Here is a 19,323-nt window from a genome sequence, read left to right on the forward strand (position 1 = left end):
AAATATACTTCCGCCAAGCGTGTTTTGATTGGTTAACTGCTTGACGCATAATGGCAGACACCTGTATTTTTAAAGCATCTCGATTCTTTGAACAGAGAAATACAAAACATTGTACTTAAATTTTATTTTTTAAATGATTGAACACACAGTGACTATGTAATGTTTTCCCACCCTGGCTGTGATTGAGTATACAGATAAAATTGTCAGCCTTCTTAAAATAATGTCAAATGTCCTGTATGTAATATATTCTAGTCATTTACGTCAATAAAGCTCGTTTTTAATAACCCCCTGATGATTATTTCTGTGAACACCTCTGCTAATCTGACGTAACTGTACGAATTTGTGGTATCAAATCATTTTGTTAGAGGAAGCATCTCTTGATCGATCATTTCGGTTCGCGCTATGAAATTATAAGCGTCATTTTGCGATATTGAGCCATTGTGAACTTTTAGATACCAACTGATAAAAGTAAAAATATCTAGGTGTGTATTAATTCCACGACTACAGGCTAATTGGCCATTTACTAATAAGTCACCAGCTTTCTTGATTGGGCCCGGGCGAAACCTTGGCTTTTATTGGCTGGTAGGTAATCCCAGTGCAAGATACAATGCCCCAGAGTGCTGGTACCAAATAGTTATTTTGTCTCAATATGATTTAAGACCAATTTGGCTTGTGGATGACGATTTATTTTGTCGTGCAGCACTTGTGTAGACAATGCTTAAACGTTTAACAAAATCTAGTAAATTTCTTTTGCATACAGCCATCTGTCAACCAAGAGACTTTTGTTCGGATCACTTAATGGTTCACTCGCGCCAATCCAGCACAGTTTGGCAACAAGTCTGCGCTAACAAAATCGTGCGACATTTGTTTCAAATCACTTCATGGTTCACTCGCGACTCGTGCCAATCCAGCACAGTTTGGCAACAAGTCTGCGCTAACAAAATAATGCGACTCTCGTACAGATTAGCAGTTTGCAACTAACTTCATCAGGGCCCCTTAACTTCAGAGTCTTGCTCCATTGACTTGCTTGAGAAATGCATTCCAGTTCAGCTGATCCAGTCATCCTGGTTATGATCCAATCTCCAGGAAGTCTGCGGAAGCAGTGAGGTACAGTGGAACCCTTTCCCAGAACTCTTCGTCCAATTAATTTAAGGGAGTTTACTAGTCTGGTTTGATATTGGGTCCCTTATGCAAGTTTAAAATACTATTTGCCGTTGTACGTTGGCTCGAATAAATTTGGGAAGTTGGTGATAATTTGGCAGCAGTTCAACTTTCAAATAACAAAATTTTCCTGAACACGATTTAGTAATTGATCAAATTCTTAGTAGCAAACGTGGTTTACTGTTTCGCAAAATTTAGTAGTTCCCCATTACCATCCACTTAATCTACTGAATGGAAATTAGCATCCCAGGGATCTTTTGCAGGGCCTTTAAGATCAAAATCTCCACAATTTCCTTTCAAGCCGATTCGCTGATGGATTCTACTGTACTCAATGAAATCTGCAGATTGGACAGTCTTCTCGGGATGAACCAATCAAGGTATTTCTCTTGTAGTGTTAACTTGGGTGAGATGTAACTCAGTTTGTGATTTGGTAGTCAAGCAAGTGCTCAGTCTCCTGAACCAATCAAATAAGCTCTATCAAAGACTAGCTTTATTGTGCTTAGGATTTGCAGGATTTTGTCGTGTGGTAAAGCGTTTTTATTAATCTAGATATAAAGCATGGGGTTCCTTAAGTGCCGTTCAAAGAAGTGGCAATGTTGCATAAAGAACAGTCAAATTTATTTGTTCCAAAATATTCCAGCCATGGAATTGATTAGATTTGAAGAAATGCTTGCATTGTGAATTGGCCCCGAGAGTGTGCAAGGATCTGTGACCTTATCAGGTCGTGTACCTAAAATTAACATTTGAGTTCCGAAGTAAACTGTTTTCATTCACAAATGTTGTGCCTTTATAACTTAAAAAAAAAATTTAGCCGACTGTTCATTATAAGAAGAATGTGTAAAAATCAAGGCAAAATTTTGAGAGAAAAAAATTATAGTGCTCCACAGGTTAAGTACGTGGGCTTGTGTAGCAATGATTTGTGTGATGTTGACAACTGGAGGTTGAGAACAGGGGTTCCAGATTTGATAACTAGGTGGGTTTTGGGGGTCTGCTAAAAATAACACAACTTAAACGACATGTGTCAAAGCATTTGGGGTGAAAACCTGCATGAAATATTCGCATAACAAATAGCCACTCCATTATATTCAAATTGAGAAACCCCGTACAATTGTGGTGCATCATGGGAGTCCCACCATTATCATTCCCATCTTGTCCTTCAGTTGTATGTCCAATTACAAGAGGGCTAACATTATGCTGATGGATATTATTCAATCGAATGCAGTTTTCCATCACAGCTTGCGTTTTGATTGGTTCTTAATTGCGTCATTGCCACACTTTTATTGAAAGCTGTTCAAAGGTTAATTTACATTAAAACAATACATGTTGTAATGATATTCATTATAATGTGTCTTAGTTTTGATTCCTAAAAATAAAGATTTAAATTTTGGGGGATTTTGTGACTACTTTAAATAGTCACAAATAGTAGTCTGTTAAATTCGGGATACTTTTAAAAAGGAAAAATGTATTGAGGCCGTGTTCAGAAAATAAACTTGTTTCAATCCTGTGAGTCTTGGTGTTATTTTTCAAAATTGCTCCGTAGAATACTTTATTTTTGTTTGGAATTAATTTTTGCTGAAGGAATGATTCAGTGATAATAAAATTCCAGCAAATATACCCTTTTTCCTATATTTTACGTTAAAATTGCCAAATATCAGTGAAAATAAACCATACGAAACACTCAAAAATTCTTTTCAGCGGAAATTAATTCCAGCGAAAATAAAGTTGTTTACAGTACTCCAATTTGTTACCTTATGTGAACAGATTCATTCTTTTAAACACAAGCCATCTCACTCAACCCTGTTAATCTCTACCCACACCTGATTCATCTTACAAGACCCAAGTGGTCTCGCTCAAACCAATTCGTCTCACTCGAAGGTGTTAAAACTCGCCATTGTACTCTCATTTACAGTCCCTCTGTCTCATTCAATTACTATCCATAATACAGTCGCTCGAACTATTGTCCAATCAGGTTAGGTGTTTTGTGTCGCATGGTAGACCTTAATCTTACTCTCGAACACGAAACACACAATTATCGTACTTGTCTTCAATAGGCACTTTATCGTGCTCTCGGAATTTGGCCGGCTCCCGGAGTGAAAGTTTGTATTCTATGTCGCCTTCCTCGCTTCATGGTCGTGCATACTAGTACGCCATTTTCTGAATAAGGTCCCCACAATTACCACATCCTTTTAGTCTCTATTTCATTTAAAAAAAAAAAAAACATAACCTTCATAGCAACCAGAACGTTCGTCATTAATTGCAAATCCAATGCCATAGAACGAAAGAAAAGACGGCTTTGTGGTTTTATTCTCGGGGGCAAAACGTGCCATGTTGCTAAGATGCGTGCCACTGTACAATGTATTCTTGTGGTCTCTGCACGAACTGTTGTGAGATGCCGGTCGAAGAGCCGCTGAAAACGGCAAAGTCGAGAAGATGGCACAAACTCAACATTGAAGTAATCCTGAACAACGAAATTTAAATGTGTTACATATGTAGGGGTAGTCTGGCCTCATGACAGCTCTCCGGTTTCAACAACTAGCCCGAAATACAATGTTTTGAATGGTTTCGACAGAGTCGCCGGTTGTGGTTGCCATGCAGTAAAAATGCTTAAATGTTCGCTCCCGGGAATAAAAGAAAATCAAAAAAAAAACTAACAGTCTTGTATATTCAATTCGATGAGAGAAAGCGATATGCAAATCAGAACCTCTGGCCTGGAAAAGAGTAGACATAGTACTCTGTACAATCAGAAATATGCCTTGCGCATGACCTCCAAGTATCACATACCCTGGTACTTTTAAAATGAATGGGAACCCGCCAAACAATTAATGCGATCGGTTTTAATTAAAGTTGAAACAAACCTGGGAAAAAAAGGAATGAATATAAGAATGATTGCCGTTATTGGCGAACAATAACCCCGGAAAGTACCAGGATGTGTGACCTTCAAGGGGTCATGGATCCGACTCGTAATCAACAGTGACATCTATGCCATCCTGGGTATTTTATTTGTCCGTGACGGGCAATTCGTCCTAAGAGAAAACACGATTAGATATTTGATAAGAGAGAGACTATTGTCACATGTTGTTTATGTAAATTATGTTGACCATAATTCAAATAATTTGAACCACAGCTGTTGTACAAATTAAGTCGTCTCTCAAAACGCCTGCGTTCGTTATGATTACGAAATCTTACTGAAAATAAAACACATGGAACGTGGTACTATATAGCCCCGGGCGACAGCGTGGTACTAAGGGGCGGACCATTTGATATCTAGGTGGGCCAGGAAGATTGAAATGAAGCTTAATTTTTCCCCTATCTGATGTGGATTTTTTTTTCAGCATATAGTGTAGAATTTTTTTTCAACCATTGTCATAGAATTTTTTTTCACAAAATCTTCCTGCCCACCTCCCCCAGGATATCAAATGGTCAACCCCTAATCATCTTCGCCAGCCATTATAGCTTGGCAGAATTCACACTGAATAAACGGGCTCTGGTGCGTTTCCATGGCAAAAAGAACAGGACGTAAAGTAGTGTGACGTGTTTCCAAAGGAAAACGAACGTCAAGTCTGTGTTTTGTCGGTTAAAAAGACGGCGCAATCTATTGGTTAATATGTGTAATTGATTCAAGTTGTTTCAGGAACGCTGATTGATTAAAGCGGGGTGTCGTCACCTGCGCATGCGTCAAATGGCCATAACGTGTCGTTGTTTACAAACAAACATCTACCCATGAGCCTTTGCGTTTTTAGCGCGTGTTATCGTCGCTTGGGACTCAATTCCCGTGCGTGCGCAGGTGACGACCCTCCCGCTTCAACTGAGGGCAAATACAGCTTTTCCTAAAACGATCACATTTCTGTTTGTAGGGATGACCATTGATGACCAGCTTCAGCGAAACTGTTTCCAATGTACGGCACAAATTAGGTTAACGCGAGCAGACGGTAACGACACTTCAACCCAACTACGTTCTGTCATGGAAGGTACCCTTTTACCTTCCATGGTTCTGTGTAGTTTATTGTCTGAAAAACTTTAATGCTTGCTGAATTATTCTACCCGCTGTTGCTTAGCAGAGTACAATGTTCACGAAATGTGTGTTGCTGTTTATTGCGACCATTGTTACAAATTCCTTAGGTCTAACAAGTACGTCCATTGTTAGATTATCTCAGTTACCCGTAATACATTGCGCGTGTCGGTCGACTCGCGGGAGTTGATGAGATCGATTTGTAGCGATTTTTAATGAGTACTTGACATTTCTGAAATTTTATAAAAAGTGATTTGTGTTTGTTTTGTTCTGAACTAATTTAAATGTGGAATACTATCGATAACACCAACCCATTCGTTTATTTCATTCATATTTATATTTTAATGGTAGAAGTAGAATCAAGGTAGCCAATCAACGAGTACAGTGCGTAATGTCGTCTTTTGAAAATGTTCCAAAGTTATTCCCTCGGCCAATAGAAACTTCTCGTTTCAGTTAAAATTTTAGATGTTGTGAATAATTTATAAAACATGAAGGGAATGGGTTGTTGTGTCGCTAGTAGACATACATTTTATCCATGCGACATTACGTTATGTTGGCAACAGATGCGGCTGTTCGTTCGTGGCCGTGACTAAACTAATTTTCGTTATGGCTGTCACTAGTTTCGACCAATCAGATCGCCCCTGTGAATACGCGTACTCTAATTAGTAGTCAATTTGTTGCTTATATGCGGGTTGTCGGCACTTTTGTAATATTGGTATTCGGGTTACCTTACCAATTTTACGAAATGTTCATTACTATAGCTCACACAGAGTGGAGCGGGAGATGTGAACACATAATTTAGCAGAGCGGAAGGGTCGTCACCTGCGCACACGCGGGAATCGAATCCCAAGCGACGATAACAACGCACGCTAAAAACGCAAAGGCTCATGGGTAGAGTTTTGTTTGTAAGCAATGACACGCTATGGCCATCTGACGCATGCGCAGGTGACGACACCCCCGCTTTATCATCTTATTCTGTACGTGAATTGTAAAAAAAACAGCCAAAAATGCATTTAATTTGTGAAAAACTACGCAAACGATCTCAGGAACGAGTGGTTATACAATTGAAAAATACGAAACTGTATACGCTTCCGGAAAAATGAGCTGCACAACTACGCATGCGCATTGAACAATTAATACGTACTTTTGAATTGAATGTACGCCTTAAAATGTTTCAGGAAGCCCCGGGGAAAATAGATGACAGGCGCACTGGAAGTAAAATATGACAAGTACTACAATATTGACAGCTAGTTAGCCTCTATTCGTACGAAGCTTTCGGGGTATTCTAGTGAATAAAATGTTCATACTTAGCAACCTTATGACGTCAGCAGGAGTTAATTTATTCAAAATGGAGGACGGAATTTGAAAAGGCTTATTGCTCTGAACAAACACATTCCTGGGGGGGGGATATATGGAACAAATTAGAGCAGTGACCCTTTTTTAAGACTCTATTGAACTTGTTTGATAAGTTGGTACAACAAACGCACACTATATCAACAGCTGATGCCGTAGACCGTTATTTGCGAGATTTATAGATCGCACGTGGTTACGCGTTGGCAATGGGTTGCCATGGTAACAAAACGTCACGTAAGATACGCATACTGATAGTCGATTATCAACAATTTATTCTCATAGTTTGTGGTCAAGACGTATAACTAAAAGGAAATTATGATATGTTGGTCCGCAGTTGACAAATATTATATCGGGAAATAAAACTGTAAAACAAATATTGCACCAGAATTATAGACAGGAAAAAATATCAGTGAGAATGCAAAACAAAATTCAGAACAAAAAATATAATAAAAAAACGTGTAATGGTGGAAAAATTATTTAAAAAATATCGGAAAACCCAAAATTCAAGTGCCAAAAAGCAATCATATATTGAATAACTCATACATCTCAAGGCTAAATGAAAAACACAATCAATTTCCCTAGACCCATGCGACGTTCACGTGACAACCGTCGCACGAAAGTACGAAACAGAGAGTACTAGTAACTAATATCTGTTGGATTACAACTGTGTCAATACAGTAACAACAATCACTGACTATTTTCCAGTAACTTTTCCAGTTACGCGCTTCTCCGAATTTTACAACTTTATCATGAATACCCGCAAAAAACACTACACCACAGGCTCTGTAAAGTGGCTTACCAATAGAGAAATAATCATACTGCAAATCGAGCATGATAATATAGAATAAGTGGAATGTATTATAAATAAGCGCGTGTTTTGTGTCGATTTCTTGAACGCGGCGTGTTTTTAGTAAATATCAATATTCCTTTGATTGAAATCGAGAGACAACACACAAGACGAATCTGAGACTGTGAATTTAACAGTGCGTTAATAATGAATAACTTAATAAATAATGCATACTTCGGGGCCTTTTTATCTAGTTGTCTGCGTGATTAGCATGTTAAGAGCACCACCGCTAAACTGTCTTTCTCACATTTAAAAGTAAAATTTGGAACAACCCCTAGAACATGTTTCAGATTTTTATAAATATTTGATCAACATCTGCCACGGAAAGCGTCGGCGGATTCTGTGATATCCGTGGAAGGTGACAGAATTTACAATGGCGGTGAAAAGGTCAATGAATAATTAAATAGTGTAATGCATGGTCACGGGCCTCATTAATACATTTCCATGCATACAAGTAACTATGGCAAGTTTGTTTTTAAAACAACACTTTAAATTTCTCTATTTTGTTTTGTTTTGTTTAAATCTGTTTTATACTACCAGAATATTCAATACCTGTAGTTTGTTAATCAAAACTATTCCAGTAAGGTAAATGTTTCAGGCACGAATATATAAGTCTGCAATAGACCATTTTCCGTTCACTGCGAGAATCACGCGTTATGCGTGAAATCGAACGTAAAAACAGGACAAACAAAGGTCATAGCGTCGTAGTGGCGTCAAACATCGCGTGGGATTCGACAAACGCGAAAGTATTTCGGGGACATTTCCATGCTTAATAATGTGCTGTCCACATTTGATGATAGGCAATTTCGATTAAGTAAGGGTATTCGAAAGCAATATTCCTCTGTCGAAGATCGGCCGGTCAATGTAAGCTACGAAATAAAGAAATTCTAGTTCAAAATCAAATCGTTCGATTTTTGCGGCAGACGTTCGACGCGCGTCTTTCATGCATCTTGCGAGATCTCGTAATTGTACGGAAAATCACCTGTCATATTTTATCATTTGTAGCACAGTCCCTCTAGAGGGACTGTGTTTGTAGTCACTGCAAACGTTTGCTTTGTCCTTGGAGTTAATCTGTTTGTGACGTCACTGGAAAATGACGCTGTTCATTGGTCACCATTTCTCGCACATTCACGCGAGAGATTATCATTCGAAAACAAATATTAATATGAAGTTGTACACCATCATTATTTCTTCTAAACCGTGTTCTGAATAAGTTTTACGAAAATGCGAGTTTTCCGAGCTGAAGGCGAAACAGGCGTCTCGCGTGATCAGTATGTAAAACTAGTCACGCGAGAATCGAAATGTGTTTGTTTTGAGTTAATCACAGACGTACAGCTGGTTCATATTTCCTCGACTGTCACAGTAGTCACGCGGCAAGCGTTTAAAATAAACAAGTGAATAAATGTTGTATTGTTCACGCGTATATCGTATCATGGGTCTCATACTAACTCTATGTGGTGCAACGACTGACGTGTTAAGCGTGCAATCTGCACAACATTGAACAGATGTATTGCGTCATGGACGTGTTACGTGAAGAACCTTTTTCCTAAAATTACGGGGTTACCTTTCCAAATTCTGGCTGAGTGAACACACTCTAAAAATTTGGCGCCACAATAGAATGCCCTTCAATGGCAAAATTTGTGACATGTGTAATATTTATTTATTTATTTATTTATTTATTTATTTATTTATTTATTTATTTATTTATTTATTTATTTATTTATTTATTTATTTATTTATTTATTTATTTACTCTTACACAACCCCCCCCCCCCCAGGGGTCACAAAGTACAAGCAAAAAATATAAAAACAATATGTTAACAAAATACAATCACTAAATTACTAAATAATACAAAATCACTAAATTACTAAATAATACAAAATCACTAACATACTAAATAATATAAGATTACTAAAATACTAAATAATATAAGATTACTAAAATTATGAAAAAAAAGATAAAATCTGTCATAACAGTAACATTTAATATTTCTGACAGTCGGCATCAAAATGTCAAGTAAGATCCTGCCACCTGACTTATAAACTGTGCTACTGGTATAATAATGTTTTCATTCTGTAAAAATTCCATGATTTTTTGCTCTGCAGGTTTATTTTCAAATGCTGGGATCATGTCCTTAGCTTTATTGAACAGTTTGGTACGCAACTCATTATATTTGTTGCATTCCAGCAGAAAGTTCATTTCATCCTCAATAAGACCTTTAACCATGCCGTTTAAGGAGATTTTTTAGGACGACCCATTTCAATTTTGAGACTATGGTCACTAAGACGTAATTTGGTAAGCATACTTCGACTAAATATGGCTCAAGCCAAATTTGATTACCCGATATGTTCTCAGTTTGTTTTTCTCATTTGCTTTGATGCGGTTGTCATTATTAACCTCACCTTTCCATCTTGTTAGAAATAAATCCTTGATGCCCAAATCAATTTATTTCATTTGTGCCGAGTTTAATTTATCACGGGTGTTAACTGAATGATGATTTTGTTGAATATTGTTTAATAACGATGTTATTTACTTTCCACATTTCGGTTAAAGCGCGGTGGTCGTGGCGCAGCGCGTGTTCGAAGTTCATGTAAATAAACAATGTATTTTACACGCGTTGTATACGTCGCTATGAGTCCCATATCGAACAGGACGTGGCGCGACGACTGCCGCCCTTTAACAACAAAAGCTTCCTTGAGTAACACATTATTAAAGTTCATGGCCCGACTGTAATATTTATTTTTGATAATTAATACATCTAGGTGGTATCTGGCTAACTCACTGTACATGGCCATAATTGGTGTGTGTTGTGATACACCTTTTAGATGCCAACAATAACTTAAAGCGGGAGGGTCGTCACCTGCGCACGCGCGGCAATTGAGTCCCAAGCGACGATAACAACACACGTGTGTTTGTAAATGTAACCAATGACACGCTATAGCCATCTGACGCGTGCGCAAGTGACGACTCCCCGCTTTAACTGAGCCTCAGACAACCAATACACATGTCTGATAAGTTTATCAAACCCAGGTAGAAGATGAAACTCATTTGTTTATCAAATGCAATAAATACGAGGATCTTAGAATATAACTATTCAGAATTGCCAACTCGCAAAGTAGCAAATCACCAGCGGCAATTAATTTCCAGCAAGAAGCTGCTTGTTTGCTTTCAGGGCGGTAGTCGTCGCGCCGCGCGTGTGCGACATTTGTGTTGATAAACACTGATTTTCCCACAATCCAATGCGCTCTTCTAATGGAAATTACAAGTTTGAGATTTGACCTAGGCACGACTTACACTTAATTACCGCCGGTGACTCCTTCGATGCCTTCCAATCATTTTTAAAAAATAGCCCATTAAAGCTTGGTTACGTCTCAGTTTGTACTCGTTGATCTGCGCAACAGTCAAAGTCGCCATCTTTGTTTATACGAGACCCATATGTCTCGCGCATGCGTGGCGCGCCGACTACCGCCCTTTAAAACATTTACCAATCGTGGTTTGGAAATTAAACGAAGTCTATCTTTTTTCTTTCATTTGAAGTTGTATGTGTATGCGCATGCGCTTGTCTTGATGTCCCTGTTTCGTGTTTTTTTTTCCTTTTGCATTTTTCTACTTCATCTCCTCGGGGCGATGTGTGTTATTGAATAAATTAGTGCCGCTTGGCATAGCTCGTATAACTGTCATCCATTTTTGTTGTTGAAAAAAAAAATAACATTCAGCAGTGGAGGTAAACCATGGAACTTAAAGCGGGTCACCTGCGCACGCGCGAGAATTGTGTCCCAAGCGACAATAACAACACGCGCTAAAAACACAAAGGCTCATGGGTAGACGCTTGTTTGTAAACAATGGCCATCTGACCCATGTGCAGGTGACGACTCTCCCGCTTTAAAAATACATAAACGTATTTTTAAGGTCAATGGGTAAACTATTAGAAGTTATCCCAGACAAAATTGAAAAGTGGATAACCAGATGACTCCATCTGCAGAATGCGTCTGTCACTGGTCACACGTAATGTCCGCATCCTCGTTCAAGCATTTTAAATTGGAAAGAGCAGAACTTGCAAACAAGCAACGATTATCGAGAATCAAAACAGTAATATGCAATAATGAACAAATCAAACACATCTCCATCCGTCGCAAATTAACGATTCGTCCCTTCGCGCGCGCTTTATTCGCCCATTGGAGACGTGAAACACACAATTTAGTTGCTTTGGCCTATAAGAATTTATAGCGATATAGTCACGTTTTGTTTGACAGAGAAAAAAAATTCCACGAATATTTGAAGCAGCTGCAGACGTTCATCCTTATGTATGTGGTCTGAAGATTTGAGCCCAAGATTTGAGCGTGCAAATTTTGTTCCTACTGACCCCCTACATGAGTAGTGTTACTGTGCATTTGTTCCAAATTCTGATATCTCCCCTGGAGTTTCTAATTGTTTATCCGTAAAGTTTCATTCCCACTTTGCAAATATGTTAGATACAATCTGTAAACATATGAACGGGTTACGGGAAATTAAAAGCAGAATGCGAATTCTGATTCTCTTGTTAAAGCGCGGTGGTCGTCGCGCAGCGCGTGTTCGAATTTCATGTAAATAAACAATGTATTTTACACGCGTTGTGTACGTCGCTATGAGTCCCATATCGAACAGGACGCGGCGCGACGACTACCGCCCTTTAAGAACCTTTATATATGACCAATCGAGACTCAGAGTTATTTTACCGGAATGGTAAAAATAAACATATATATAATTAAAAAAAACAAAACAGCAGCAATCTATGGCATTGACCTTTTGTTATAAAATGTAAAACTTCGTAAATGTACCAGATTTTGCCTCAATAATCAATTAAAAATTGAAAAAAGAAAGACATACCAGGACCCCCACCAAAATAAACAATAAAAAATATGCAGAATAGAACTGTTATTGTTATCATACCCCATATTTGAAGTACTACATTCCGGACACTAACAATACAGGGAGAAAAAAACAACAAGACGCTCTAATTATTGAACATAGAAAAAAATTTAGTTTGTATTTTTTCAGGCTGGAGCAGCTGGTTTAACCATTTCACTTTTAATTGAATTTTCCCCGTTCATTAACAGTTATAGATGTGTTTCGCCACATCATTTATAATGTTTTCATCTTTATTATTTAAAATATTAATTAATAACTGTTCATTGTTTTTGTTGCCATGAATAATGTTGTGTTTTTTTGAACAAATATGCAAAGTACGTCCAGTAAATGAAGTTTGGAGTGCAGGATACATCATATAGTGTATAGCGGAAACCATATTACTAGAATAACATAATAAACTTGCGATGTATAAATAATTTGATGAACTAAAGCAATCGTGGGAAATACCTAATTTTAATGAAAAGCAAACACCCTATGATCAATATATCACTGGCAGTTTTCTTCAAAGAAACACCTACTTCCATGTTGACCTGTTTTATTTTGTTTCTTTGCTTATTACAGCATCATTTCTTTAGTTATATACTAGTATTTTATATATTTACATTTTGAAATTATTGTCAGTGCATTGTTTTGATTTTTTCAGTGTGTGTATGTGTCACTTTGTTATGTAACCATTTTAATTCCTCTCGAGGCGATTTTGATAAATTGAATTTGAAATTATTGAGTTAGGAGGCTTAGTTTGTCCTTGAATATCAGTTATACTGTAGGTATGTTTGCCTAAGTGTAATGGGAATCCTTAGTAGACTTTTAAAATTAAAACATCACATTTTTTTAAGCAAAATAAAAATATTTTAAAACATTTTTTTTTTTCGCTCTGTTGTAATGCTTCACAAATAAAGTTGGAATGCAACTATGATTTCGCTTCGAAATGAACTCATTTTTGGTATATAGGTCGGTGTCAGCAAAAAGTACAACGACCTACTTTGGTCCACCGTTCCTCGACACGGTCAGGGACGGTGTTTGGACAGATTAAGGCGAGCCGTTTTTTTTTCGCGCGAAATTGTCACCAGCTTAGCGCTATCCGATTCAAGTTGTATTCCAACTTTGTAATACACGCAGAATCCCTCTCACTGATTATTGTGATCACCGTGAATAACGATAAAATCAGTTGCCATGGCAACAAATCCTAAAGCTAACCAATAGTGGAGGACGCGGTGTTTAATCACCAAATAAAACATACTTGTACGTCGCTGTTATTACTCGAGGCCACTTAAAGCGCGGTAAGTCGTCGCGCTGCTCATGTTCGACATTTGTGTTGATAAACATTGATTTTCCCACAATCCAATGCGCTCTTCAAATGGAAATCACAAGTATGAGGCTTGACCTGGGCGCGACTTGTACTGATTACCGCCGGTGACTCCTTCGATACCTTCCAATCACATGAAAATTACCTAATTAAAGCCTGGAAACGTGCCAGTTCGTCCTCGTTGGTCTGCGCAACAGTCAAAGTCGCCATCTTTGTTTATATGAGACCCATATATCTGGCACATGCGCAGCGCGACGACTACCGCGCTTTAACTTACTAGTATGTTAAGAGACTTCTAGATTCGACTACAGAGTTCTGTTGGTCAAGTTTTCTTGTGAGCTTTACAAATCCAACGTTTTTTTACGGTGTTTACCGTGTCAATGAAAGCTTTTCTACAAATCGTACAAACTGAGAATTTATCTGCAGAATACAAATGTTTTGATTAAAGCGCGGTGGTCGTCGCGCAGCGCATGTTCGAATTTCATGTAAATAAACTATGTATTTTACACGCGTTGTATACGTCGCTATGATACGTCGCTATGAGTCCCATATCAAACAGGACACGGCGTGACGAATGCTGCCCTTTAACAAAACACTGACGGTGAAGGGTACAGCAGTAAGTTCTAAAGAACTAAGTACGATTAGGGGTGATAAAACTACACAAGCAAAAAAATAAAATTTAAAGATTTACGAAGAAAATAGCACAACGGAAATTTGGTCACAAGAAGTAGGAATCGTATTTTTTTTTATATAGACTGCGCTCATTGTGTTCAGGCTGGAATTTTCTGTCTTAAACATAAACATTTTTATGTACTTTGCTTAACATATTAAGAAATGTTTCATACAAAAGACTGCACGTACTACGAGGAACCACAACGCAATTCAAACTCAACCCAACCTAAAACAACATAACACAACACGACACGACACGACACAGTACAACACAGCACAACGCAACATAAGACACAATAAATCAGACACTTTAAAGAGCGCATATATTTTTCACATTCTGTAAACAATGTATGAGTATTGGAAGTGAATGAATCCACATTATTATTTTTGACAAACAAATTCGGCGATTTTTTTTTTCTTTATTTTATCTTTATGTTATTTTTAGGAGAGGATAATCGCATATTATATTCCCGGGCAATAGTTTGGACTGGTGAAACCAGGGCAATAGTTAACTGGTGATTGGTTGTCCCGGGTAGCAGTATCAACTGATGACCCAAGCGCAGTATTCCTGACTGGTGACCCCAGGGCCCAACCCAGATTGGTGACTCCATTAACTTTTTGATAAAGCTTAAAGCGCAGTGGTCGTCGCGCAGCGCGTGTTTGAATGTCATGCAAATAAACAATGTATTTTACACGCGTTGTATACGTCGCCATGAGTCCCATATCGAACAGGATATCGGCGAGGGAAACAATATCATGATTATTCATTGTATGGGGACACTTCAACGTGCCAGTGCGAGGACAGATGCATTGCGCAGTAATTCACGTAAAACACGTGAATGTACTGTCACTGTTATGCGATCTAATAATAACACAAACACAAAGATCATATTTGTTTTGCACGCATTTCTAGTCACGCTGTCTTACTGTCGCACTGAAATGTACAACCAGCTGTGAGTTGCCACAATCTGATTAAAATAAAATCCCAGTTTTGGCTTTTTATTTGCATATTTTTTAATTATTTATTTAATGGTAATTTTTAAGTTTTTATAATCGCGAAAGCCCACAAGAAGATTGTGTGTCGATAGTTAAATTAATAGAAATAAGATGTATGTATTACAAAGTGAAAATTGGTGAGAAAAAAGGAAAACGAACGTGTTTTGTCAGTTAAAAGACGGCGCAATCTATTGGTTAAACTTTGAAATTGATTCGAGTTATTGCTACAGGAACGCTGATTGGTGGATTATTCAATTTAACTGAGGGCAAATACAGCTTTTCCTAAAACGATCACTGACACATGGGCCAATGAGATTAAAATAAGATCCTAGTTTTTTTTTTTTTTTTTTTTTTTTTTGCATTTTTCAGCTGTTGTTTTTTCGTATATTTATTTTATTATCTTTTGATCTAGTATTAATTTGTTGGTAGTTTTTTGGTAATTGCGAAAGCCAACAAGGCGCCAGGTACGTGGCGATAGTTAAACAAATATTGAATAAAAAGTACGCAACAAATAAACAAATACACGGCGTACAATACACCAAATTTTTCACATTTTTATATTTTTTTCTATAAATTATGTGTTAATTTTGGACGAAAATGTCTTGAACAAAATCTTGGGGGGGAAAGGGGGTAAACTAAGCGGTTTATATTGTGAAAGATAACAAAGATTGACGTTCAATAGATTCTTTGTACGACAACGTATAATTATTTGTCACTGTGCCAAATAAGAACTGCAAGTTTAAAGGAGGCCGGTGTTTTGAAAATAATTGCCGACATAAATGCGAGTCTCGGGTCAAATGGAGCGATCCCGGATTTATTGACAGGGCGATCAATCGTTATTTGTGTTTTACGACATTTTTGTGACGTTGCTTCGCGATAAAAAAACAAAAAAAAAAAAAAAACCTTTGTAGTGTTCGTGACGAAGTTTCGTACAGCACAGGTGGCTTCGAAACTACCAGCAGGCCGGGGCATACTTCGTTAAAACCGGGTCTATCCAAATCTATCCAAGGCTGCGGTCTCGATTATCAGAAAAATCACTCGATGCGGAGAGATATTTGACAACCCAAGTGTTCGCAATTTACGATGCCTGTGCACATTTAGAACAACCCACCAGCAAACTCTATACTCATTTTGCTTTAAAAGCATAATTTTTCTTTTGTACTGGGAAAATAGTGTAATGTTTTTTATTTATTTGGCACTGGTTATTAGGGGGGGGGGTAGATTGGTAATTTTGGCAAAATTATCCTCCAAAACTTAGACAACTAATAATTTGATTTATTTAATTTATAATTTTAGACCAACATAATCTTTTTTAACGAAACGCAGAAACAAAATAGCTTATGCTGTTATTGCTGACGAATACACAATGTGACTCGACGGAAACAGAATTGGCTCTAATGCACCCCTAACACGTGACATGTCTGAAACAACAATTGACAGCGTAAAGAGCGCAATGGAAGAATAACTAACACGCAACCGTCAGTTGCTACGCAACTAACGCGGACTAATTCCAACGGTGACATGTTCATTTAGACCATTTCACCTCTCGCTTAAAGGGAATTCACTTGCGCGAGCTCTGACTTGTGTACACCAATCCTCACAGTAGAAAACAAGTCTCATTATTATAATGAAACAATGTTACGAGGCTAATTAAATGTATTTTGTTGTTACAAAAAAAATAAATAAAAAAATAAAAAAAGAATGTTACGTAAGACAAAGTATTCACATTAATCCCAGCATCTGTTCCACACCTGTCACATACACTTTTTTATGGATTCAGTCTTGAATGGAAATACTAGTAGTCTGTGGATAGGTCGGCAGATATTTCAATGGAGGGTTTTAATGCACGTGACATGTTGTTCATTGTAGGCTAGCGCAAGGTTGGGTAGGGAGTCTTACGCACCACAGCGCGTGCAGACAACACATTTGCGCCAAACGAGGAGTTCACAGTACAATTCATATCACACGTTTTCACGTCAAGTCGTGGTAATAAAAAAAAATGAATGACTTTTTGAATAAAGTCATTATAAAATACCACGTGACATTGTTAGGAGCGGACCATTTGATATCCTGAGGGGCAGGAAGTTGTTGTGCAAAAAAGTTTCTATGACAACGCTTGAAAGAACATTCTACACTATATGCATATAACACTTAGAGATAAATTCTGCTGAAAAAAAAAATCATTTCAGATAGGAGGAAAAAAAAGTAGGCTTCATTTCAACCTTCCTGCGCCCCCAGGATATCAATTGGTCCGCCCCTTAGAAAATGTATTCTTATTTGTCACAGCTGATGAAAGTTAGGCGGCAGATGTGGGTCACCGTCAGTCCCACTTTTGTCTTCTGTTTTCAAACACCCTGGGTGAAGTGTGCCACTGTGTGTATCTTCCACGTTTCTCCCCTGTACAGTTAGAGGGTCGGCAAGGGGTATTTTCGTAAGCTGTAATCATTTTTTTTTATTTTCGTAATAATGTAATTTAAATAAATAAAAAAAACCGTAAAATTCGTAACCATGGACAAGGTGTAAAATGTAATCAGCTATTTTATTCGTCCGTAATTTGTACAAAGATATTATTTTTTGTAAGCGTAAAGCATTTTCCACTTTAAATGTCGTAATACGTACGCAATTTCCAATTTTGATTCTTAAACACAAATTATTAAATATATTATAAAATGTGAAAAGTAATTAGGAATTTGCTTTATCTGTAAAGTGTAAAAACCTATTTTTTACTGTAAATGGAACTTTCATTTTATTTCCTGTAAAGAACGTAACATGTCTATATTATTTCCTGTAACCTGAACCAGCTATCCCCCCTTGACTCACTCCCAGTTAATTTTTCTAATTATTTCTGCTCCGCATTTGCGCTACTACACCCCCTCTCATCCCTACTCACACACACCCTTGATTCAGCCTTGAATATACCAGCCTCCCTGACCTGGCCCCAATCTATATTCTCATGCCATCCATCGCTGTCCACATCAAAAGAAATATAATGCTTCAGAGCCCTGAATCATTGTACGCGCAGCGACGACCTGACCTACATCGCAATCCCAGAATGAGGGCGAATGTCAATGATGGGGGCCTTCGGAGTACAATACTAGTACACCTATGTAATGCCACGCCCTCTAGCGGCGAATCGGTTCTATGACGTCAATAGGCGCAACAAAGGATTGCGATGTAGGTCAAAGCGTCAATGTTGTTTTGATCTGATCTCTCGTGCGTTTTTGAGATGTTATTCCTCAGCTCCTGAGAGCGAGGTTATTTGTAGATATGTTGGCGATCGCCGCTGTGTTTGCGGAAGTACTATGGGAGATTGCATGATGGGAGTGAAAAGTCTTTTGATCAGTAAGATAATTTTAGAAAAGTGAATACTAGAGTGACTGTGAAATAAAAGTTGGTTTTAAATATAAAATATCATGGAATCTGGATGAAATAATGAAAGGAAATTGAACGGGTATGAAAGTAAATGTGGCAAGAATGCAAGGTCAGAATCCGGGGGGTCAAAATACGTCACAATACGTCCATCATCATCCATGTATCCATCGGCTGTCAACAACTATGGATAAGGTAAAAGTCTTGATTCAAGTTTGCAGTTTGCGTGAATGGCCTGGGAAAAAATTCATGCCAATTCTGTGCTTCAGTAACAGTATTTGCTGCTTTTTTGTGCAATGGAAATAAATTCAAGAAATGCTGTCAAAGGACATTTCCTTCTAGTAAACAAAACAACCCTGGGACGTTTATCCTGAGAAATTGAGAAGACGAAAATCTCTTGGGACAGTCGTTGTTGTGAAACAATGGACATACTTCTCCAGGGTATCAAAGGTAGTTTTGATTATTAGAAGAGGGAAACTGCTGTTTTATGGAAGAGCAAATTTCAATATCATTGGCCACAGTAATTCTAAATCGATGTTGGTTTTAATTGGTGTTACCTGGTGTAGAAGTAATAACATTACGATGTTTTCGAGTTTAATAGTAAATTATTAATATTAAGAAATTAATAGTAAATGGTAGACTCCCTTTTGAATAACATCAACCAGTCTAACGTGGTTGACAATGAAATTCTAACAGCAAGGC

Source organism: Saccoglossus kowalevskii, chromosome 20 (genome assembly GCF_978046115.1).
Source record: "Saccoglossus kowalevskii chromosome 20, keSacKowa6.1, whole genome shotgun sequence".
Taxonomy (NCBI): Eukaryota; Metazoa; Hemichordata; class Enteropneusta; family Harrimaniidae; genus Saccoglossus; species Saccoglossus kowalevskii.